This window comes from Loxodonta africana, chromosome 5 (genome assembly GCF_030014295.1).
Source record: "Loxodonta africana isolate mLoxAfr1 chromosome 5, mLoxAfr1.hap2, whole genome shotgun sequence".
NCBI lineage: Eukaryota > Metazoa > Chordata > Mammalia > Proboscidea > Elephantidae > Loxodonta > Loxodonta africana.
Genome location: NC_087346.1, coordinates 129,572,547 through 129,599,905, shown reverse-complemented (window position 1 = coordinate 129,599,905; position 27,359 = coordinate 129,572,547).

Genomic DNA, 27,359 nt, shown 5'->3' with positions numbered 1-27,359 from the left:
TACTATTTTTTAAGTATCGTCAACAGTAAATTTCTAAACAGGAAGCTGCATCAAGGAAAGACCAAGATTGACTTGCTCATCAGCATAAGACTAGTGCTTATCACATAAAAGCAACTCAGCACATGTGTTTAATGAACAAAGGATGTGAATACTAATTTAATGAACGTTGCCGATATGCATTTTGAAGATATTTTCTAAACTGATATCCTCCAAATACTATAGATCATGTATCCTTTAAAATATTGCCGAAACTCTGTAATATTATGAAATAATATTGTCTTAGTTACCTAGTGCTGTTTTAACAGAAATACCACAAGTAGATGGCTTTAAACAAAGAGAAATTTATTCGCTCACAGTCTAGGAGGCAAGAAATCTGAACGCAGGGTGCCAGCTCCATGGCAAGACTTTCTCTGTTGGTTCTGAGGAAATTCCTTGTTATCAGTCTTCCCCTAGTCTAGGAGCTTCTCAGCGTGTTGACTCTGGGTCCAAAGGAAGTGCTCCCCTCTTTGTTCTTCATTCTTGGTGGCATGAGATCTCCCCTCCTCTTTGCTCGGTTCCTTCTTTTATATCTCAAAAGTGGTTGACTCAATATGCAACCTAATCTTGTAGATTGAGTCCTGCCTCATTAACATAACTGCCTCTGATCCTGCCTCATTAACATCAAAGAAGTAGGATTTACAACACATAGGAAAATCATATCAGATGACAAAATGGTAGACAATCACAAAATATTCAAAATCATGGCCTATCCAAGTTGACATATATTTTGGGAGGACACAGTTCAATCCATAACATGTACATATATATATATATACTTTTTAGTTAGATGTGCAATTTTCGGCATATATTTAAATAATTGCATAGGATATAACTTCTGCTATAGAATAAATATTGACATTTTAATGTAAAACTAATACATCATTTTAAAATATATATCAGATGGAATATAAACACCAGAGTGATTTAAAAAACATGAAAATATATTTCAAATATATTTTTATTTTACTCAGTAATTTTGTAAACAATCTTTTCTTTTTAACTGCACATTGATTCATTTTTTGAAAAAGAAGTTACTGAGTACCTGATGTGAAGTAATCCTTGTTCTAGGCACTTGGAATACATCACTGATGAAATGTAATAGAGATACTTGACATCATGTTCTCATATCTGTATAGCTTAATCCACTGTCTTCTAGACATTGTATTTGTTTTAGACTGTGTTCTGTAGAGAAGAAAAACCAGTGAAGTATGTATTTGTTGTTATTGTTAGGTGTCGTCGAGTCAGTTCCAACTCATAGTGACCCTATGTACAACAAAACAAAACACTTCCTGGTCCTGTGCCATCCTTATAATCATTGTTATGCTTGAGCTCATTCTTGCAGCTGCTGAGTCAATCTACTTCATTGAGGATCTTCCTTTTTCCCCCTGACCCTGTACTTTGCCAATCATGATGTCCTTCTCCAGAGACTGAGCCAGCCTGACAACATGTCCAAAGTATGTAAGATTCAGTCTCTTTCTGTATATATAGAGAGAGACAGACAGAGAGAGAGACAGAGAGATTTATCTCAAGGAAATTGCTCACATGGTTATAAAGTCTGCCAAGTCCCAAGTCCATGAATCAGAGGTCAGGCTGGAAGCTTCTCCTGACTCCTGTAGCTGCAGGGACTGGCGAACTCAAGATCAGTGGAAAAGATGGCAGGCTGCTGGCTCGCAGGCTGTGGAGGCCAAAATATTCCAAGATTGGCAAGTAAGACGATAGGCTACAGGTCACAGTCTGGACAGGCTGGACAGGTTGAGGAATCTCAAGTTTGGCAGGCAATATGGAGGCCACCGGGTCAAGTCCAACGAACTGGGGGTCAGATGATGATGAGCCTGATGCAGTATCCCAAGCAAGCAAGTAAGCTTTGTCAAAATGTTAATATATATATACACACACGTACTGGATGCAGGCCACACTTCTGAGGAAACGCCCCTTAAAACTGATTGGCTGATCATATTAGATCACATCATGGATGATGACTACATCATTACATAACTGTCAAATTACATAGTTACACGACTGCCAAACTACCTCATTACATACTGCCAAACAACATCATTATATAACATAAGGTTGACAAACAACATGAACCATCACACTGTTTAAGAGAACCAGAAAACATGTTTCTATGAGTCCTGATAGAGTGTTTTTAATTAGGCTATTTTTTAATTAAAAATTGATCCATTTTAACTGAGATGTTGGCAAATAATATTGAACATAATATTTACTGCCAGAAAAAATGAACTAATCCGTCTTAGAAGAAATGCAACTGGAATTCTCCTTAGAAGTAAGGATGGTTAGAGTTCATCCTGCTTACATTGGACACGTCATCAGGAAAGACCAATAGCTAGAAAAGAACATCAAGTTTCATAAAGTAGAGGGTCAGCAAAAATGAATAAAACCTTCAATGAGATGATTGACACAATAACCTCAGCAATAGGCTCAAAAGTAACAAAGACCGTGTAGGTAGTGCAGAACCAGACAAGGTTTCATTCTGTTACACTTAAGGTTGCCATGACGTAGAGGTGACTCAACAGCAACTAACAATAACTTTTTCTAAAAAAGACACAAGCCCAGATATCAGTATTTTCATCCAATTAATTAAAGAGCCTTTATCATTTCAGACTTAGCTCAGCAAGAGCTACAGATTTTATTTTTGTTCTAATCTTTCATCTTCATTTTTTTTTCTTTATTCAGGTACAGTTTTGCCAGTCTGAGTTTCACATCACTAATGGGGGAGGAGTATACTCTGGGCACATAGGAAAGCAACCGTTTCATGGTTAAGCTCATCTTTGTCATTAGGGTCTTAGGGTTAGAATTGCTTATATGGACACTTGCTGTTTAAAGTATCTCGCATAATTTGGAGGATAACAACTGAATATTCTCAGTGCTGTCAACTTTAAACTTTTTCTTAGTTTTCATGTGCATTTTGAAGTTAACTTGGTACAGCTAGTGAAGGCATTTCTTAAGCAACATTCCAGATCCTTTCCATTTCATTTTAGGGCTCTTGGCTACTTCTTCCACTCCATATAGTATTTCAATGACCCATTCTGTATGGGCTCTTACATTGCCTCTCAAGGGAACAAGCACTTCACTCAACTCATGTCTGTTCACTGTCTGATGCACCATCCCATTTGGAGAGTCACCCTAGCTGCTAAACCATGTGTATCCAGTAAATGTGGGGAATTAACAAACGGTGGGAAGAAACTTTAGCCAGTAATTAATGGAAAATCAGAAAAAAAGCTTTACTTATTTCTCCTGATGTAGGATATGTATTTCATTGCAATTACCTTTTTTCAACAACATACAAACAGTGACTATAAGCATGACTCTCACCAGATGGAATACACAGGAATCATATTGACTGTATCTGTGGAAAGAGACCATGCAAAAGCTAAATATTATCAGTAAGAATAAGGTCAGGGGTGGACTGTGGAATAGACCATCAGTTGCTCATATGCAAATTCAAGTTGAAACTGCAGAAAATTAGAAGCCCAGGAGAGCAAAAGTACCACCTTGAGTATATCCCACCTGAATTTAGAGACCTTCTCAAGAATAGATTTCACAAGTTAAGCACTAATGACTGAAGACCAAACAAGTTGTGGAATGACATTAACCACATCATACATGAAGAAAGCAAGAGATCATTAAAAAGACAGGAAAGAAAGAAAAGAACAAAAGGGATGTCATAAGACACTCTGAAACTTGCTCTAGAACATCGAGTAGTAAAGTGAAAGGAAAAAATGATGAAGCAAAAGAGCTGAGCAGAAGATATTAAAGGGTAGCTCAAGAAGCCAAAGTGTTATAATGACATATACAAAGACCTGGATGGAGAAAGAAAATGAAAAGTGTAGAACACTCCTGGCATTTCTCAAGCTGGAAGAACTGAAGAAAAAATTCAAGTGTTGAGTTGTGAAATTGAAGGATTTTATGGGGAAAAGACTAAAGGACTCAGGAAGCATCAAAAGGAGATGGAAGGAATGCACAAAGTCACTATATCAAAGAGAATTGGTCCATGTTTACCCGTTTTAGGAGGGTAGCAGGTGATCAGGAATCAATGGTACTGAAGTAAGAAGTCCAAGCTTCACTGAAGGCATTAATGAAAAACAAGGCTCCAGGAATTGAATGAATACCAGTTAAGATGTTTCAAATAAACAGATGCAGTGTTGAAATGCTCACTTATCTATACCAAGAAATTTGGAAGACAGCTTCCTGATTAACCAACAGGAAGAGATTCACATTTATGCCTATTCCCAAGAAAGATGATCCAACCAAATGTGGAAATTATCTAACAATATCATTAATATCACACACAAGTAAAATTTTGCTGAAGATCATTCAAAAGCAGCTGCAGAGGTATATCAAAAGTGAACTGCCAGAAATTCAAGCCAGGTTCAGAAGAGGGCGTGGAACCAGGGATACTGCTGATGTCAGATGGATCCTGGCTAAAAGCAGAGAATACCAGAAAGATGTTTACCTATGTTTTATTGACTTTGCAAAGGCACCCAACTGTGTGGATCATAACAAATTATGGATAACATTGTGAAGAATGGGAATTCCTGAACACTTAATTGTGCTCATGAAGAACCTTTACATAGATCAAGAAGCACTCATTCCAACAGAACAAGGGGATACTGTGTGGTTTAAAGGCAGAAAGGTGTGCATCAAGGTGTCATCCTTTCACCATACTTATTCAATGTGTATATTGAGCAAATAATCCAAGAATCTGAACTTTATGAAGAAGAACAGGACATCAGGATTGGAGGAAGATTCATTAACAACCTGCATTATGCAGATGACACAACCTTGATTGCTGAAAGTGGAGAGGACTTGAAGTTCTTACTGATGAAGATTAAAGACCACAGCCTTCAGTATGGATTACACCTCAACATAAAGAAAACAAAAATCCTCACATCTGGACCAATATGCAATATCATGATTAGGGAGAAAAGTTTGAAGTTTTCAAGGATTTCATTTTCCTTGGATCCACAATCCACACTCATAGAAGCAGCAGTCAAGAAATCAATAGATACATTGCATTGGGCAAATCTGCTCCAAAAGTCCTTTGTAAAGTGTTGAAAGCAAAGATGTCACCTTGAAGACTAAGGTGTGCATGACCCAAGCCATGGTATTTTCAATCACATCATATGCATGAGAAACCTGGAGAATTAATAAGGAAAACAGAGGAAGAATTGAAGCCTTTGGATTGTGTTGGAGAAGAATATTGAATATACCGTGTACTGTCAAAAGAACAAATACATCTGTCTTGGAAGAAGGATGAGCAGAATGCTCCTTGGAAGCAAGGATGGTGAGACTAGTTTCACATACTTTGGACATGTTATCAGGAGGGATCAGTTCCTGGAGAAGGACATCAAGTTTGGTAGACTGTCAGTGAAAAAGAGGAAGACCCTCAGTGTGATGGATTGACACAGTGGCTGCAACTATGGGCTTAAGCATAACAACTATTGTGAGAATGACTCAGGACCAGGCAGTGTTTCATTCTGTTGTACATAATGTTGCTATGACTCGGAATTGGCTGGACAGCATCTAACAACAGCAGTGTATTTCATACAGCATCTTGGAAAAGGAATCCATAGGCAGAATCATTTGTTCTTGACATCAGGTGGTAGCCAACTCTATAATACTCCCTTATGTTTGTTCTACCTTCTTCCCTCACTCAACTGTCTTTCCTTTCAGTTCTCCAGTATGATTCTTCTCCCAAAGAAAATACACAAAGTTTTTGCCTCAGGCTCTTCAGAAAGGAGGTAGATTCCTAATAATTTTATAGATTTTTTTTTTTTAGTTTAGACTTGAAGATGGCTTATAGTAAATGAGTCAGGATGCCAGAGCTTTATTGGTTCAGTGTCACAAAAGCAGTTGCTATGGATTACATTGCATCCCCCCAAAAGATATGATGAAGGCTTAACCCATCATACTTGTGAACATGACCTTATTTGGAAATAAGATGTTTGAAGATGTTCTCAGTTAACACAAAGCCATACTGGAGGAGGCTGAGCCCTAATCCAATATGAATATCATCTTTATAAAAGAGAAGACCAGACACAGAGAGACAGGCAGAGAAAACAAGATCATGTGAAAATGCATCTACACCCCAAGGCATGCCTTGGGCTACCAGAAGCTGAGAGAGAGAGATCTTTCCCTAGCTACTTCAGAGAGAACATGGCCTTGACAACACCTTCAATTAGTACTACTAGCTGATGGAAAAGTGAAACAATAAATTTTTGTCTAAACACAGCTACTTTGTGGTGTTTCGTTACTGTTGCATTAGGAAACTAAAACACAAAAGGCACAAAGATGTGGAATTGTTTGAATGGTTTTATTATGTAAGTTCTGAGAGTTTAGCACTTGACAACTTTCCCTTGAAGGTTCAAAAGTGGTTCTTTCATTAAAGCTATAAGCAGTGCTTTGCTGATGGTACTGGCAGCTGTGAGAAGGTCAGTAGTCCTTGTCTTCTGTGGCTGAGGTTTATACTGCTAGATGGTATTGTAGACATTATTGAGGATTGTGGGATTGCAGAATGGCACAGACAAGATGGCCACATTTAACCATGGACAGTAAAGTTTACAAAAGTTTCTGTAAGAGAAAGGAAACCTGGAAATGCAATCAAGGTATATCAACTTGCAGGGATCTATAGCTAAGAAATTGCAGTATTCCTAAAGAAGAAATGGACAGAGGACACAGTAATATGTACCTTAACTTGAATAATTAAAAGAAAACAAAATTACATAATAAAAAAACTAGAATCTCTAGCACACTTTCAAGTACTAAGACAGGTTATAGAAACAGAATTAATTGATTGAAAATTAGGGCTGTTCATCTTGGGGAAGGACTCTGCAACACCACTAAAATAATTTGTCATGACATATTATTTCCCTTAGATATTCATAAGGGAAACTAAATATTGGAAACCCTGGTGGTGCAGTGGTTAAGAACTACGGCTGCTAACCAAGAGGTCAACAGTTCAAATCTACTAGGTACTCCTTGGAAACTCTATGGGGGCAGTTCTACTCTATCCTATAGGGTCACTGTGAGTTGGAATCGACTCAACGGCAATGAGTTTAGAAATATTGGTGTCAGTTTGTTGTACTGTGGTGGGTTGTGTGTTGCTGTGATGTTGAAGCTTAGCCAGTAAACCAAACCCAGTGCCATCGAGTTGATTCCGACTCATAGCAACCCTGTAGGACAGAGAACTGCCCCATAGAGTTTCCAAGGAGTGCCTGGCTGATTCAAACTGCCAGCTCTTTGGTTAGCAGCCATAGCACTTAACCACTACTCCACCAGGGTTTCCTATTGAAGGTTATGCCACCAGTTTTTCAAGTACCAGAATCATCACCCATGGTGAGCAGGTTTCAGTGGAGCTGAAATTAAGACAGACTAGGAAGAAGGCCTGGCAAGCTACTTCTAAAAAAGTTTGCCAGTGAAAACATTAAGAATAGCAGTGGATCATTGCCTGATGTAGTGCTGTAAAATGAGGCTGAGTTTGGAAGACACTCAAAATATGATTGAGGAAGGGCTGCTTCCTCAAAGTAGAGTCCACCTTAATGACATGGGTGGAGTAAAGCTTTCAGGACCTTCATTTGCTCATGTGGCACAACTCAAAATGAGAAGAAACAGCAGCACACATCTATTAGTAATCAGAACATGGAATGTATGAAGTATGAATATAGGAAAACTGGAAGTTGTTGTAAGTAAAAGGGAACTTGAGAAGACAGATATCTTAAGCATTATGGAGCTGAAATGGACTGATATTGGCCATACTGAATCAGACAGTCATCTGGTCTACTATGCCAGGAATGACAAATTGAAGAGGAGCAGTATCACATTCACTGTCAAAAAGAATATTTCGAGACCTATTCTGAAGCACAACACTGTCAATGACAGGATAATTTCAATAGAGGAAGGCCAGGTAATATTAACATTATTCAAATTTACACACCAACCACTAAGGCCAAAAATGAAGAAACTGAAGATTTTTATCAAGTTCTGCAGTCTGAAATTGTTCAAACATGCAATTAAGATACACTGATAAACCGGTGATTGGAATGTGAAAGTTGGAAACAAAGAAGAATCAGCAATTGGAAAATATGGCCTTGGTGATAGAAATGATGCCAGAGACCATGTCATAGAATTTTGCAAGACCAATGAACTACTCATTGAAAATGTCTTTTTCAACAATGTAAATAGTGACTATATACGTGGACCTTGCCAGAAGGAATACACAGGAATCAAATGTACTATATCTGTGTAAAGAGACAATGGAGAAGCTCAAGAAGGTCATTCAGAACAAGGCTAGTGGCTAACTGCACCACTGACTATGAACTGATTTTATGAAAGTTCAAGTTGAAGCTAAAGAAAATTAAAACAAGTACATGACAAAGTAGAACCTTGAGTATATCTCACCTGAATTTAGAAACCATCTCAAGAATTAATTTGACACATTGACCAGTAATGACCGAAAACCAAGTGAGTTGTGGGATGATATCAAGGACATCATACATGACAAAAACAAAAGGCCCCTAAAAGGACAGAAAAGAAAGAAAAGACCATATTGAAGACTATAAAAGAAACTCTGAAATTTGCTCTCGAACGTCGAGTAGCTAAAGCTAATGGAAGGAATGATGAAGCAAAACAGCTGAACAGAAGATTTCAAAGGGGGACTGAAGAAGACAAAGTAAAGTTTGACAACAATGTGTACCAATACCTGGAGTTAGACAAGCACAAGGGCAGAGCAGGTTTGGCATTCCTCATGCTGAAAGAACTGAAGAAAAAATTCAATCCTCTAGTTGCAATATTGAAAGATTCATTGGGCAAAATATTGAACTATACAAGAAGCATCAAAAGAACATGGAAAGAATAAACAGAGTCACTGTACCAAAAAGAATTGGTCAACATTCAAACATTTCAGGAGGTAGCATATGACCAGGAACTGATGGTATTGAAGAAAGAAGTCTAAATTGCACTGAAGGCATTCAAAAAAACAAGGTTCCAAGAATTGAGCCTGTACCGACTAAGATGTTTCAACAAATGGGTACAATGTTGGAAACACCCACTTGCGTATGCCAAGAAATTTGAAATTTGGAAGACAGCCACCTGGCCAACCAACTGGAAGAGATCCACATCTGGACCCATTCCAAAGAGACGTTATCCAACAGAATGCAGAAATTATCAAACAACATCATTAATATTACATGCAAGAAACTTTTGCTGAAGATTATTCAAAAATGGCTGCAGCAGTACATTGACAGAGAACAGCCAGAAATTCTAGCCAGGTTCAGAAGAGGACAAGAAACTAGGGATCTCATTTCTGATGTCAGATGGATCTTGGCTGAAAGCAGAGAACACCAGAAAGACTTTTACCTGTGTTTTATTGACTAACCAAAGGCATTCGATTCTGTGGATCATAACAAGTTATGGATAATATTTTGAAGAATGGAGATTCTAGCATACTGAATAGTGCTCCTGGGAAACCTGTACACAGACCAAGAGGCAGTCGTTCCAACAGAATAAGGAGATATTTCATGGTTTAAAATCAGGAATAGTGTGCTTCAGGGTTGTATCCTTTTACCATACTTATTCAATCTGTATACTGTGCACATAATCCAAGAAGCTGAATATAAGAAGAGTAACGCAGGTTTGGAGGAAGTCTGTTTTACAACCTGTAATATGCAGATGACATAACCTCGCTTGCCAAAAGTGAAGAGGACGTTAAGAACTTACTGATGAATGTGAAAGACCACAGCCTTCAGTATGGATCGTACCTCAACATAAAGAAAACAGAAATCTTCACAATTGAACCAATAAGCAAAATCATGATAAATAGAGAAAAGCCTGACCTTTTCAAGGATTTCTTTTTACTTGGATTCACAATCAAGCCCGTGGAAGCAGCAGTCGAGAAATCAAAGACATATTGCATTGGGCAAATATGCTGCAAAAGACCTCTTTAAAGTGTTAAAAAGGAAAGATGTCACTTTGAGGACTGTCATGGATTGAACTATGTCCCCCAAAATATGTGTCTACTTGGCTAGGCCATGGTTACCAGTATCGTGTGATTGTCTACCATTTTGTTATCTGATGTGGTTTTCCTAAGAGCTGTAAATCCTACCTCTATTATATTAATGAGGCAGGATTTGAGGCAGTTACGTTAATGCAGCAGGACTCAATCTACAAGATTAAGTTGTGTCTTAAGCAAATCTCTTGCGAGATATAAAAGAGAGAAGCCAGCAGAGAGACAGGGGGACCTCATATCACAAAGAAAGCAGTGCCAGGAGCTGAGTGTGTGCTTTGGACCCTGGGTTATCTCTGCTGAGAATCTCCTAGTCCTGGGGAAGATTGATGACAGAGCTAATAGAGAGAGAAAGCCTTCCCCTAGAGCTGGTACCTTGAATTTGGACTTCTAACGTCCTAAAATGTGAGAAAACAAATTTCTCTTTGTTAAAGCCATCCACTTGTGGTATATGTTATAGCAGTGAGTCATGGATTGAATTATGTCCCCCACAAAATATGTGTCAACGTGGTTAGACCACGATTCCCAGTATTGTGCTGTTGTCCTCCATTTTGTGATTGTAATTTTATGTTAAGAGGATTTGGGTGGGATTGTAATGCCAGTCTTACTCAGGCCACTTCCCTGATCCAGTGTAAAGAGAGATTTCCTGGGGTGTGGCCTGCACCACCTTTTACCTCTCAAGGACACCCGGAGCAGAGCGCGTCCCCTGGTCCCCTGTACCCAGAGTCCTTGTCCTGAGAAGCTCCTTAACCAAGGGAAGATTGAGGCCAAGGACCTTTCTCCAGAGCGAACACAGAAAGAAAGCCTTCCACTGGAGCCAATGCCCTAAATTTGGACTTTTAGCCTACTTTACTGTGAGGAAATAAATTTCTCTTTGTTAAAACCATCCACTTGTGGTATTTCTGTTATGGCAGCACTAAATAACCAAGACACAGCTCTAGATGACTAAGACAGAATTTGCTACTGGGAGTGGGCAGCTGCTCTGACAGATACCTAAAATGTGGAAGCAGTTTTGAAATTGTGAATGGGTAGAGGCTGGAAGTGTTTTAAAGTGCCTAGTGAAAGCCTAGATTTCCTTGAAGAAACTGTTGGAATTATGGATGTCAAAGACACTTCTGGTGAGGACTCAGAGGGAAGTGAGGAAAGCTGCTACACTGAAGAGGGTGCATACAGCAAGAAGCAGCATAGAAGTGGCCGAGCTGAGGTACAGCAGCCTCAGAACAAGGAAACCGGCTCGAGACAGCACTGGGGCCCGACCACAGAGAGAGCCGAGTGCCTTTGCTAAGGAGGCTTCCTGGCCCAGTGGGGCACCTTCAGTCATTTATTGATTACGGTATTGGTGAAGAATATTGAATATACCATGGACTACTAGAAAAATGAGCACATCTGTCTCAGAGAAAAATACAGCCAGAAAGCAAGGATGGTGAATTTTTGTCTCAGGAATTTTTGACGTGTTATCAGGAGAGACCAGTCCCTAGAAAAGGACATCATGCTTGGTAAAGTAAACACGTAGAAAAAAAGAGGAAAACCCTCAACAAGGTAGATTGATGCAGTGGCTGCAACAATGGCTTCAAGCATAGCAGTGACTGTGAGGATGGCACAGACCCCAGCAGTGTTTCTCTCTGTTGTATAAAGGGTCATTACGAGTCTGAACAGACTTGATGACACCTAAAGAATGTATATTGGGTAAACTGATAAAACCATATTTCTACTACTTTTTAAAATTATTATTTTGAAATAATCCCCTATTTAAAGAAAAGTCAGGACAGTTCATTAGAAAGATGGGACTGTAAGATGAGTATTTATACTTCTGCTTCATACCATGGGATAGTTAGGTCAGTACATGCAGTCTTGTTTACTGTTTATTGTTCCTACTTCCCTTTGCCCTTGCTCGTGTTTCTGAAATTACATCCCTAATAAAGTTAAGGCTGTAAGACTTTATACCAAGCTGTGCTCTGAGTAGAAGATGGATTAAGGTAATCCACGCATCTATACCCTGAAAAACCAGTCACAGGGATGCATTTTTTCTGTGCTTTTGCTTTGTAAGTCAACACTTATACACTAAGGATTATTTAGAAATAAACTTTGCTTATAATAAACATTATATTTCTGTAAAGCCAGTCTTGGTACCTCTATTTCCTCCCTTTCACATTTGGGGAGTAATTATAGTTAGAAACATTCCTTCAGTAAAAGAAATCTCACAGCTGCCAAGGGATTTAAAAGTCTTAGATGATACCTGAGATAGCTATCCTGTTTTTATATTTTACATCAATCACTCAACTTATAATAACAGTCTCTTCCCTATAAGATAGGCTCAATGTACAAATGACAGACAATTACACAAATACACTCCATTCTTCTTTTTGTTTACGTTACTTTGAACATACTATGTTTAGTGTAAACGTCAAGCTCATAGAGAGTTGACTATAGCTTTCTGTCTGCATCTACATCTCATTTAAACACTGGGCAATTAAACTGTTTTGCAGTTATATTTTAAGTTTTTCTTCCAGGGAATATATACTCTCTCCTCCCAAAAGCTTACTGTTTTTTTTTTTTTTTTTTTTCCTATTCAGTTTTGTATATTCCAAATATTGTAAAAAAAAAAAAAAGAATATATATGTATTATATAAAAGAATATATATACATAGGGCCCTAGTGATGCAGTGGTTAAGCGTTTGATTGCTAACCAAAAGGTCGACAGTTCACATCCACCAGCTGCTCTCTGGAAACCCTATGGGGCAGTTCTACTTTGTCCCATATGGTCGCTATGAGTCAGAATTGACTCAATGACAATGGGTTTAGATATATATATATATATATACATATCCACTGCTGTCGAGTCTGACTCATAGCGACCCTATAGAATAAAATTCAATCCTTCACCATTACCCAACCCCTCAAGCTCATACATATACTTCAACTTCTTCATATTTTGATGGTTTGTTTGAAATTATTTCCATGGCTCTGACTCTCAGCTGAATATATTTTTCATTCTCTATAAGCATTTTTTTTTTTATAAGCATATTCTTTTTTGTGTCACTGAGCATGAATATAAAAACTGTGTTAAGGTCTTTGTCTGATAATCTTCCTGTCTGGGCCATACAAAAATTGGTCTCCTTAAATGTCTTTTATGTTTTTTTTTGGAAATAATAATATTGCCTTTTTTTTTTTTTAACTATGTTCAGTGATTTTTTATTATTACTAATTATTTACTGAGCATTGTAATTGTTATATTGGGGAGACTCTGACTTCTGTTATATTGTTCTGAAGTGTGTTGATTTTGTTTGTTTTAGCAGGAAATTAACTTGGTTGGACACTCTCTCAGGTGGTGGCTCAAATTCTAGTTTAGTTGTTTTATTCATCACTAAGATACTCGTAGTCTTCTTTGGGACTTAACTGATTTGGGAGTCAACCAGATATTTGGGCAGATTTGTATACAGAATTTGAAGTTCTTGCTCTCTGGCTCTCTTCTTTATAAAATTCCCCTTACACTTTGCATCTTCTATTGTTACCCTGAACTCTGAGCAAGATTATCCTCTTATTGTGTCCTGGCACCCAGATAGGTCAGGAAGAGAGAGCAACGGAAGGAAGGGACCAAGTATTCTAAGCATTAACTGAATGATGACCACATTTTTATGATGTGCACATAGTCATCATGACTTATTTTTTTTGTTGTTGTTATTATAACACAATCCATGTAAATCATATGGAGTATTGTTTCCCAACCACACCTTCACCACCTTATTTCTCTTGAAATAGCAGGTCTCCTTGTGTTGCCATATGGCACTGGGTAAAAGGCAATCTGCATCATTGGACGTGTTCTTGTTGCAGCTTCAAAAATGCTTATTGGGATTGCTGTGAACAAGATTCAAGAATTACAATGGGGGGAGAGGACGAGAATGTTGCTGTATATAATCTTTGATGTCAGTCTGATTTTGAGGCAGAACCCTGGTGGTACAATGGTAAAGAGCTTGGCTGCTAACCAAAAGTTCAGTAGTTTGAATCTACCAGCTGCTCCTGGGAAACTGGCAGTTCTACTCTTTCTTATAGGGTCACTTTGAGTCAGAATCATCTCAGTGGCAACCGTTTTATTTTTTTTTTTAGTTTGTGGCAATCCTAATTTGAGGTATTATAATTGAAAGAATTAATTTGTCCATTAGTGGACAGGAGGGCATTCTTTTTTTATGTCAGATTACCTACAAGGAAGCTGGGGGGGGGGTGTTAAATTATACGATAAATGTAAAATATTATACTAAAATATCCAGAGGCATGTACATCTTATAAATGGTCTCTATTCAATGCCAGACAGCTTTAGTGCCTCTTCTGATCAGCAATTCTTGTTTACTTGCCCTACAACTTGCTTTGCATCATGACTGCTGTTGCCTTAGCCTACTCCGGATGTAAGACAGAGTCATTCTGCCTCAAACTTAGTGTTACTGTTGGAACAGTGGCACAATCTTGAGAGTTTCTTTTCTCTTGGAAAGGAAGTAACTTTCTTCAGTTCTGATGATTTGTTCTGTCTCTGAAGCTGCCCTGGGCTTGAGACTCAGAATACCAAAGAAGGAATTTTATACTGACTGTCTCCCTAAGGGCAGCCTGAGGACCATAGTTTAATTTAAATCATTTAAACTGTAATGATTAGAAACTGCAGGGGGCTAATACAATTTATTATGTCTGCATACCTGTGAAGCAGAAATGTCTGAATTGTGAAATGTAAGCCCCAAGTAAGGAAGTGTGATTTGAATTGTTTGAAATGAAATGGAAGGAGTCAATAACTGCAGGCTAGGAAAAATATACCAGTTATAAAGGAAGCGAAGTCCTTAAAAGACTAGGAAAATAAGAAGGAAGGAAGGAAGGAAGGAAGGAAGGAAGGAAGGAAGGAAGGAAGGAAGGAAGGAAGGAAGGAAGGAAGGAAGGAAGGAAGGAAGGAAGGAAGGAAGGAAGGAAGGAAGGAAGGAGATATTGACTATTGTTTATAAAACAATCACAAACATACACACACACGATCACACACTCACACACCATGTCATACCCACGTGACCTCATAGATTCAAATTACAGCTTGGTCACAGGTTTTTTTTTTTTCTTATCATTTACAGATAACTTGACTTTCATGTCCTTCCTTTTCCTTCTCAAAATATCTAGTGACATATACTTTATAAAACAATTATTTCATAAGAAGATAGATGGGAAGAAGCCAAGATGACCACAGAAATTGAATATTTAAATTTTTTTTTTATTTTGGTCAAATAAAGATACATCATTTCAACAATTTCTACATGTAAAATTCAATGACACTGATTAAGTTCTTCAAACTGTACTACCATTCTTGCTATCCTGTTCCAAATTATTTCACCACCATTATCTTAAACTACTTCCCTCAAAGCTTCCCATCCCACCTTTCAAGTTGCTGTTGTCAATTTAATCGCACATAAATAATTCTTTAAAAGAGCACAATGCTGAAAGAAGGCATAGTTAACTAATTAACATAAATTATTTTTTAATTTAATTTTGTTTCAAAGGAGACTTCGGGGAATAGTTTAGTTTTAAGGTTTAAATTTTAAATATTATCTTAGGGTAATATAGTTTGGCGGGCTTATCTAGCCTCAGTGGCTCTACAAAATCTGGATTTCATGAGAATTTAAAATTCTCTTCAGTATTTTCTTACTTTTTGATCATGATTCTTCCATAGATTTTTTGATCTGAACACTCAGTAATAGAGTTGGGCACCATCCAGTTCTTCTGGTTTCATAGCAAAGGAAGTTGTTTATGGAAGCAACCAGGTATGCACTTGCTTTCCTCCTCTGATTCCTGACTCTCCTACTCCTCTGTTGGTTCAGGTGAACGGAGACCAATTTTTGTATCTTGGATCACTACTTGCTTACATTGAAGACCCCAGTCACTGTCCAACAAATTAAAAGGTAAATCAGTATTAGACCAATTATTTGAGATGTCCCTTGAAATCAAGACACTAAACCTCAAAATCAAGAAAACAAATCCCGTGACTGTTTGGTTTTACATAAATGGCCTCAATAGCTGCTTTTTTTTTTTTTTTTTGTAAAAAGGATATATAACACAACAAAGGAATGAATTTTGAGAAAAATGACCTGTAGAATATTCAGACAAGATAGAACAACAGTCTTAGAAATTATGGTAATTAATGACTACTATAAAAAAATTTTTTTTATTAAATCTATACCAAGGGAAACCATGGTGGCGTAGTAGTTAAGTGCTACGGCTGCTAACAAAAGGGTTGGCAGTTTGAATCTGCCAGGTGCTCCTTGGAAACTCTATGGGACAGTTCTACTCTGCCCTATAGGGTCGCTATGAGTAGGAATCGACTTGATGGTACTGGGTTTGGTTTTCAGTTTTTGGATCTATACTAAGAAGCAACAGTTCCTGGGAAATAGGACCAAAAATGAAGACCTGAAGCTTTGTTGGGTTCAGCTCACTGAGTGAGTAAGGAATAGTTAATAAAGGGAGAGAGAATGGAAAAATCAGCAAATCCATTCAGAGAGAGATACATCTAAATGGACATGCTTCAGTTTCTATTGATAGGCCTAGTATATTTTGAAGTAAATGGTCATCTTGGGAAAGTAAAGTTCTAAACCATTGTTTGGAATGCAGGCTGGTTTTCTTGGCTATAAATGTATTTGTTATGAATTTAATAATCTGTCTCTCAGAGACTGCCAAGTGCTTTTGGTTTTATGCACCATTGAAGAGAAACTTTGGGGTTGTTACAAAAAGGGCATAAACAGAGTCCTACATAGTTTGCTAGAAAAGTTTTAGGTTAAAGGGCACAGTTACATAATTAATACAACGAAAGTAATCTTGGGATTCCTCTTACAAATGGGGAAGTTCCAATTGTCAATACTTAATCTAATATTTAGAATGGATTCTTTATACTCTTTTAACTTCAATGCGATTATGACAAAATTACATTTACCAAAAAGCAAACCAAACCAAACCTGTTACCATCAAGTCGATTCTGACTCGGCAACCCTATAAGGCAGAGCAGAACTGCCCCATGTGGTTTCCAAGGAGCACCTGGTGGATTCCAACTGCTGACTTTTTGGTTAGCAGCCTTAGCTTTTAAGCACTATGCCACCAGGATTTCCCTATTTACCAAAAGATACACAAAAATAAAGTAGTTATTACAGGAGCTTAAGTGACATTTAATATCATTCTAATATCATGACGCATTACCTCAAATCACGTATCTGTTGCAAACAAAATCCCACTGCAAGTCATAGATATTATTTGATTATAGGCGAGATAGTATTTTGAAAAAATGAACTTTCATACCTACATTATCATCAAAAATGTTTTTTTGATGGAATATTTTTATGTATTGTATACTTTCGTTCATGTGACATATGAGTGAAAAAGCTCTCACTATTTGATGACAAAGTAACATGTATTTTCAAGAATCCTCTTTTTTTTTTCTCGCTTCTAAGAGCTCCCAACAGGAAGCTAATTGTGCTTGTTCTTTTTAAATACTGTATTGTTTGAGGACTTTGACAAATCATGTAATGAAGGGTTTACTCCCCAGTAATGAATGTCACAATCCTAACAATAAGATCCAACAGACAATGAGAAGTGATGAAGAGAATGCTGACTTTGTGGTAGAGTACACACCGAGCCTGAGTGGTCTAAATAATTACCGGAGTTTGGCAGAGATACTGTATGCACAGCCCTCTATGATGGCACCTACTGAGACTTCGCATTCTTTTGAAAAATAATAGGTTCTTCCAAGAGCGTGAATGCATTATAGTACAGTAATTGAATGCAGACATCAATACGCTTGCTTTCCTTGTGTTCTGGAGTATCTCGTTATTTTAGGGTTTTGTTTTGTCAGCCATGTTATATTTTAAGAATTGCCCTGTAGTCTCAGAAATATTATTTCTTGAATCCCTTCAAAGGAGAATCAGTAGTAGACATTTTGGGAGATACATTTGCAAAGAATAAAGAAGTGCTTCTAAGAAAATATGTTTTTTCCTACTGTTTTGATCGTCTACCTCTTTTGCATTTTATGCTGACTTTCCTTTCTAAATTGAGCATATCCTAGTTCTAGACAAAAATGTTGTATAAATAGTTGCAGTGGATAAATGATCAGGGGAGCCATAACTAGACTGCTGGAAGGAACTAAATAATCTTTTTTTTCTGTTGTTTTGTTTTTCTCCATTTATTGATGGACTAAGAAGGCCACAGGAAAGCTTCTTTTATTTTAAGCCATAGGTTTGAGAGATTAAAATTCCTGATAGGACCCCAGGTACTGTCCCTGCTGGGTTATTGTTGGACATTTGAATGAATTAGACCTCTGGAATTTGGCAGAGATAGCAATAGACTTGACTTTTTAAGAGATAGTGTCTTCCTGTGGTTCCCAAAGTGTGATTCATTTTTAATTACATCGCCTGATCTGAAACAAGAGGACACAAAGTTGGCATGCTTTATTATTCAGATGGTGATGACTAGGTCAGGTCTAGGTCTTTTAGGAAGTTGTAGGAGAATGTCTGTGAAAGCAGAAGATTGCTGTGAGATCTGAGACCTGAGTTAGAACATTTGAGCCCATCATTAAAGAACCGAGGGATCCAGGACAATTTTGAATTCATTGAATTATTTTTCATGCCAAGCTCTTCACTCTACTTTTTACTTGCCAACTGTCTTCTTTGCCTCTCAGATTTTGAAACTCTTGGGCTTTCGTTAAGGCTCCTGTATTCTCAGGAGGGAGTGAACTATTTGTTGGAGTTAGGCATGCCACATAGCCAAATAGCCAGAGGAATTTTTTTTCTCTGTTTCTTGAGTACAAAAGTGTCGCAATTCTCCTCCAAAGTATTGCCATTATTTGCAGGAAAGCAATACAGTGAAAGCTATCAGCTGGAAATCTTCTCTAACGCCACTATTGTGCATTTCCTCACAGCTCATGATTCATCGAAACACGACAGAAAGCAGGCCTGTGTTGTCATTAACCACCAGCGCAGCCTTTATTTTTATTTTCAGTTTCCCCCCAAGTGTTGGACCCTTTAGATACAGACAAAACATTCTAGTGTTTAATTAGTCAGAGCAATTATTCAACCCCACAAGTAAAACCTCATTTAAACAAACAGGTCTACTAAAGAGCAAATTTATAGATTCATAAAATTGAACATTGGCTCATTTTGAGATCATTAATCCTTGAATTTATAGCTTGTTGAGTAAAAACATACTGTGTTTGGTAGCATCCAAGTAAAAAACTGGCTTTTTCGTAGAAAAATGAAGGGAGTTAGAGTGTATATGGCAGAGAGTCCATATTATTTATTAGTCAGGAGTTCTTACAATAATAAAAAATGAAAAGATAAATTATCAATTAAATATAGGCAGTGCACATATGTATACAATAATGGCATTTATAATGATTCTTAAATGCCATGACGAGCCCTGTGGCACAGTGATTAAGAGTTTGGCTGCTAGCCAAAAGGTTGGCAGTTCAAGTCCACCAGTCCCTCCTTGGAAACTCTATGCAGCAGTTCTACTCTGTCCTATATGGTCGCAACACGTCCAAATTGACTCAAAGGCCATGGATTTGGTTTTCGGTTTGGTTATTTTTCTATCTATCTATCTATCTATCTATCTATCTATCTATCTATCTATCTATCTATCTATCTATCTATCTATCTATCTATCTATCTATCTATCTATCTATCATCTATCTATCTACCTATCTATCTACCTATCTATCTATCTATCTATCATCATCTATCTATCTCTCATCTATCCATCTCTCATCTATCTATCTATCTATCTATCTATCTATCTATCTATCTATCTATCTATCTATCTATCTATCTATCTATCTATCTATCTATCTATCTATCTATCTATCTACCTACCTACCTATCTATCTACCTATCTATCTATCTATCTATCTATCTATCTATCTATCTATCTATCTATCTATCTATCTATCTATCAATCATCTATCTATCTACCTAGCTACCTACCTGGAGAGAGAGTGATTTAATCCTCATTTTTTAAAACCTCTAGTACATCTTGGAAAAAAAAGGCGTGTACCAGTTATGTAACTTGGCCAAGGTCACACAACTGGGAATTGTCTGTCCACAAATTTGAACCAATACGGTCTGTTGCCATTGCCCAGGCTTTTAAATATTATGCCATATTGTGTCTCAGGAGAAATAGAAAATTTCAATAGGTATATTTTAAAATGTTTAAATCTCATTAATATCCAAATTTATCCAAGTTTTATTATTCATACTGAAAGAATGATATGCCTATATGCATATCAAAATGTTTTTAAATGACATTATCCAATGACAGAAAATATCCAATAATATAGGCCATTTTTATATATTAAAAGAGATTTCTAATTTGGTTCAATATTTTTGGAGTATGAAGCAGCAGTATGTGCAAAGATCCTTTAGGTATATTCTTTGTGTGTAAATAATAAGACTTCTAATATTATTCTCCAAGAAAATACATGTAAAAAAATTTGTGTGAGCCCCTTACAAAGATATTTTCTGTTTTTCTTCCCTGCTCTGCTCATTTACTAGGACAGTATAAGAAGAATTACATCGTCTGGATACAGTGGAAAACAGACAAATTTTCTAATGTCTACCTACCTTACAGTTTTGGAGGATGTGGATTGAAAAGACAGGGCTAAATATCATACTGAACAATACAATTGTGTGTTTTGTAACCTTCAACACGTATCATTTAACAGACCCACCAAAAGTGAAAAAATCGTAAATTGAAACATATATAGCCCTTCTCTTTATGTATGAAAGCATATGCCTCTGAATACATGTCATTATATAGCTTTTACAATTGAAAATCTACCTCTATATATACTTAGTGAATATGTTCTGTGTGATTAAAACTACAGGCTACAAATAAAGGTGAACTTTGTTTCTGGAGCATTGTTTTATTATTAATTTAATTCATGGATTTGCTCTACTATCAACAGTAGTGTTTAATTTTCTTTGTGACAAGAGACATCATTTGTGAAAAGAGTTATTCCTTATTTACATAGTTTAGAAAACATGTGGTAACTGGATAAGTTTACTAGTGTAAATTGTAAAGAGATTTTTGCTAAATTAAAGAGGATTTTTGAACTATCATTTCAACTTGAAAGAATGAATAAATATCATTTCATAGAAAGTATAGGACCTTGTGCGAAACACAGAGATGTACCAATAAGAAAATATTAAGCTATAATCACACTCTCCAGAAATACCATGTATTCATTTTTTTCTAGTTTTGTAAATTTTATCAATAAATAGAAAATCAAATATGCCAAATGAAACTTCCTCTGCTTTCATATATGAAGCTTAATATTTACTTTGAATTCCAAGTCAGCTGGAGGGAACCTTAACGAGTTTTAGTAGCTGTGAGTTTGTCGACACAAAAGCCTCAGTGAGTAGTAAAGTCTTGTCCTCAGGTCAGCATGTAACTATGAGGTCCACACCCACCCTCTGCATTTTCCTCATAGGCCCTGTCTCAGCTGAGTTTTCTACCCTCTTTAAGGCTGGTGCTCATCCCACTGTGCTGGAGCTTTGGAAAATATGAAAGACTGTGTCAGACCCCCCCTGACCCTCTGTACACACCACATCACCAATCCTAGATTACTTTTCCCATTCTGTGGTGGTACAAAGAACTCTGTAGACATGCTGCCTCTAAAGGCTCCAAGTGATGCAAGGATCACTTCACCACATCTCTCTGGGAGTCTTCTCATTTTTGCCAGCCACACCCAGAGCTCAATCCGAGAGAGTAAGAACAAGGACTTTTCTCAGAAATCAATTGAAAACTTCTTTTTAGTTTGGGTGTCCTTATTCTCTCCTTGTGCTTCTCACCCCCATCTCAAAGGCTTTTTTGTCTGACATGGAGGTGAAAAAATCTAACTTCTTCCATCTCATAGGTGGTCATGGTTTTTGAAGCTCAGCAGCTTTAAATAGGATTCTCTCATTTTCTCAGACAGAGAGCAAGCATGTGTGTGTGAGAGAGAGAGCCTGTGGTCCTGTGTATATGTGTGTGTGTGTGTGTGTCTGTGTGTGTGTGAGTGAGAGAGAGAGAGAGAGATTGAAAACTCTCCTACCTTACAGTCTGAATACATTTTATCCAACAGAACCACAGAGGTAAACGGATTTGGGGAGTTGGGAGAGGACCTGCATTGCTTAGTCATTCCTAATATGACCTCCAAATATATTTGATCTAGTAAAGGTATTCATTGTCATCACAATATGCTCGCATACACACACACTTAGACACACAATTTGATATTATGATATAAACATATATTAAGAGTTTTTTATTTTATATTATTATATATTTTTCATTTGCAATTTGAATTTTCAAGTTCATTCCAATCACTATGCTTCCATATTGTTAAAGTCTATATAATTTATATAAGCTTTAATTTATATAATCACATGTTTGGGGGAAATTTTGTGCACACGTCTAGGCCTGCATTTCTTACTATTTACTTAGACTATTTCTGACAGGTGAATTTGTAGGATAAAAATATACGTACTTTCTAGGTTCCTGAGCTCTCTTGGAAAGTAACTTTTCACAAAATTTGCTAAGTTAACCAAAGTGTATACAAGTATTTGTTTCAGTACACCCCAGTTTCCCTGGTATGCCTCCTTAAAAGTGTTTATGATAAACTTCTTGCAAATAAATCATTCTCCACATCAATTTGTTCATAAAGAAAATCTACACAAATACAATGAACCAGAGATTACAAATGCCATATTTCAAGAAAGGAAAACTTGCACATTCAAAAAGAAAATACAGTTGTGCTGAAATGTGAAACTCAACACTGTGGACCAGGGTCAACCTCATTGGGAAGCCCCACGTTCCTCCGTTCCAGTGAAGGTTCTCAGGTGGAACAAAAGCCAATCCAAGTGATCACTCAGTTGTCCAAAACATTTCCTATGAAAAAACATCAGGGTCAGCCAGAGGTAAGGGTCACTCTAAAATTTCTTTATAGGACAGCTTTGGAATGGCAAGCTGGTAGGGTGGGGGTGGGAGTGAAACGCCTAATACTGCACCTGTACAGCATTTTACAGAAAATTGTGACCAAGTCAATTTTCCGTATAACAACATTGGAGAGGGAGGCTGGATGAAGTTGCCTAATGCCCCTTAACCTCCCACATTGGCCCACTGCTGTCTAGAGACAGAATCTGGAACTCTCTCTTAGTCTGGGACTCTCCAATCTTCTTATTATTGTGGTCCCCCTTATAGTGCTTAATAATATATTCATTATTTAGGACTATATTTCAACCTCTATTGTCAACCAAAAACTTATTAGTTTAGGTATTAGCACCTTTATTACTTGTGTTAAGTGTCATTAATACTTGTTAACTGCATACACACAGCAGTCAGCATTCCCAAACTTTTAAGGATGATTAGAAACGTAAAGAGCCTCGCTGTGAGCCATGAGGGAGGGTCCTTCCTAAATGGCAAACTGTCCTTTTATTAAGGAAGGAGTTCCCAACACCAGCAGACTTTGGGCAGTTCTGATTTTGGGTAGTTCTGGCTTTAGCTGTGATTTAAACAGTGACCTGGGCAAGAGGCAGTGTTTTCTAACCTACTATCCTCCCACCGGCTTCTTTTGCTTATCAGGAGACAGCCAGTGAAGATTTCTTCTGTAGCCTTTTCATTCTCATCTCTGTTATGTCCCTTCCTTTCTTGGCTGAGGGAGGGTGAGGACAGTGGCAACGGCAGCCTGTCATCACTGTTCTCCTGTTTCTCCTTGTCCCTCTAACTGGGTCTCTGGTCATGCTTGGCCACTCATTGAGTCCACAGTTCTACCAAATACAACCTGCTCAGACTTGAGAGTGGGGTTAATGGCCGAGTCTGACTGGTGGGCTTAGAAGCCAGTATTGGTTTCTATACCAGTGTAATTTATTTGCTGACCTGTGATCTAGAGCCAGGATTTAGCTGCTCTCTGATACGAGCCCTGGTTGAACTACAGGAGGCAAGCAGCTGGAAGGGCTTTCAGCAGAGTCCTTCTGATAGACAGGGCTTGCTTCTTCTTTTGGGTGAGGGATGGATCATGCTTGAGGGTCACACCCTCCCTCTCTTATATGCCAAGTGTGCTCCCTAGGGTAGGTGGCTCCTTATCAGCATTGTGTCCTGTGCTGTTGGGATCCTCAGCACTTCCTTATGTTCCTCTTTGGCTTCCTGCCTTCTCTACTCCTCCATTTCCTTTCACTTTTTCAGCTTTTCCAGTCACCGTGCCACCTCTCCCTGCCATCTTTGCTTCTCCAGTTTCTCCTGTGTTTTGGAATGCCCTCATGTCACCAAAGCAATGTTGAATTTTTGTGTTCACATGCTCATTGGTGCACCTTGGTATGTAGGCTACCTCACCATTGAATTTACACACACACACAAACACAAAACTGTGCTGAGTGCAATTTTTTATGCAATAGAACACCTAGTTAATCAGAGTTTAATGAAATCTAAACATGTTCATATATTATCATGAAAATAATTTTACTATGTTGTTGTTAGGTGCCATTGAGTCAGTTCCAACTCATGGTGAACCTATGTACAACAAAACTAAACATTGCCCTTTTCTGCACAGTCCTCACAATTGTTGTTATGCTTGAGCCCACTGTTTCAGCCACTGTGTCAATCCGTCTCATTGGAGATTTTTCTCTATTACACTAACCCTCTACTTTACCAAGTATGATGTCCCTTTCCCGGGACTGGTTCCTTCTGATAACGTGTCAAAAGTATGTGAGACATAGTCTCACCATCCTTGCTTCTAAGGAGCATCTGTTCCTTCTTCTGGCAGTCCATGGTATATTCAATATTTTTCTCCAAAACCATAATTCAAAGGCATCAATTCTTCTTAGATCTTCCTTATTCGCTGTACAGCTTTCTCATTCATATGACATGATGGAAAATACCATGGCTTGGATTAGGCACACCTTAGTCCTTAAAGTGACATCTTTGCTTTTTAACATTTTAAAGAGGGCTTTTGCAGCATATTTGCCCAATGCCATGCATCATTTGATTTCTAATTTATCCAGAAACTTTTGAGAATCTACTATGGGCCAGGAACTGTTCTGGATAGATAAAGCATTAAAAATATAAACAAAGTCCCTATTTTCATGGAATCTATTCTCCAGTGGTACAGTGGTTAAGCATTTGACTGCTAACCAAAAGTACGGCAGTTTCAACTCACCAGCTACTCCTTGGGAAAAAGATGTGGCAGTTTGTGGCTACATGGCTGGCATTCTTCAAAAAAACAGAATAATAAATGTTGGAGAGGTTGTGGAGAGACTGGAACACTTACACACTACTGGTGGGAAAGTAAAATGTTGCAACCACTTTGGAAATCGTTTTGGCACTTCCTTAAAAAGCTAGAAATAGAACTACCATAAGATCCAGCAATCTCACTCCTTGGCATATATCATAGAGAAATAAGAGCCTTTACAAGAACAGATACATGCACACCCATGTTCATTGCAGCACTGTTTACAATAGCAAAAAGATGGAAGCAACCAAGGTGCCCATCAACAGATGAATAGACAAATTGATTATGGAATATTCACACAATGGAATACTGTGCATCAATAAAGAACAGCGATGAATCTGTGAAACATTTCATAACATGAAGGAACCTGGAAGGCGTTATGCTGAGTGAAATTAGTCAGTTGCAAAAGGACAAATACTGGTATAAGACCACTATATAAGAACTTGAGAAATAGTTTAAACAGAGAAGCAATTATTCTTTGGTGGTTATGAGAAGAGGGAAGGAGAGAGGGAGGCAGATGGGTATTCCCTAATTAGATAGTAGATAAGAAGTATTTTAGGTGAAGGGAAAGACAACACACAGTGCAGGAGAGGTCAGCACAACTGGGCTAAACCAAAAGCGAAGAAGTTTCCTGAATAAACTGAATGCTTTGAAGGCCAGCGTAGCAGGGGCGGTGGTTTGGGGACCATGGTTTTGGGGGACATTTAAGTCAATTGGCATAATAAAATCTATGAAGAAAACATTCTGCATCCCACTTTGGAGAGTGGCATCTGGGGTCTTAAACGCTAGCAAGCGCCCATCTAAGATGCATCAATTGGTCTCAACCCACCAGAAGCAAAGGAGAATGAAGAACACCAAAGACACAAGGTAATTACGAGCCCAAGAGACAGAAAGGGCCACATAAACCAGAGACTACGTCCGCCTGAGATCAGAAGAACTAGATGGTCCCCAGCTACAACTGATGACTGCCCTGACAGGGAACACACCAGAGAAACCCTGAGGGAGCAGAAGAGCAGTGGGATGCAGACCCCGATTTCACATTACATACCAGACTTAATGGTCTGACTGAGACTAGAAGGACCCCGGTGGTCATGGTCCAAACCTTCTGTTAGTCCAAGACAGGAACCATTTCCAAAGCCAACTCTTCAGACAGGGCTTGGACTGGACAATGGGATAGAAAATGATACTGGTGAAGAATGAGCTTCTTGGATCAAGTAGACACATGAGACTATGTTCGCATCTCCTATCTGGAGGGGAGATGAGAGGGCAGAGGGGGTCAGAAGCTGGTTGAATGGACACAAAAAGAGAGAGTGGAGGGAAGGAGTGTGCTGTCTCATTAGGGGGAGAGCAGTTAGGAGTATATAGCAATGTGTGTATAAATTTTTATAGGAGAGACTAACTTGATTTTTAAACTTTCACTTAAAGCTCAATAAATATAAAAAACCAAAAAAGAAGTAGATTTCAAGAAGGTGAGGAAACAATCCATGTACATATTTAGGAGGACATTGCAACTTACATGACATCACATAACTGTTGGGTAATCATCTGTTATTTTATTTCTCATCACCATCTTTTAAATGTGGATACCTATGCAATATTTAAAATGTGAAATATCTGTTTCAAACAACCACACCCTAAATCTTCAAACGAAAAATGTGCTATAAAAGTTTAATTTTATAACATTTGCTGTTTTCAATTTAGCATGACTTTGGTGTAAAATTTCTTCTACTTTAGGAAGCCACCCTTCCTTAGGCTGGGTTCTTTAGAAAGAAAAACCAGTGAAGCACACACACATATTTATATAGATAGATAGAGAGAGAGATGTATCTTAAGGAAATGGCTCAGGAGATTATAAAGGCCGGCAAGTCCCAAGTCCATGGGTCAGATATCAGGTGTCAGGCTCGAGGCTTCTCCTGACTCATACAGCTGCAGGTGCTGAAGAACCCAAGAACCACAGGTCAGAGGGCAGATTGCTGGCTCACTGCAGCAAAGGCCTTTAAATCCAAGATCAGCAGGCAAGACGGTGGGCCACCGACG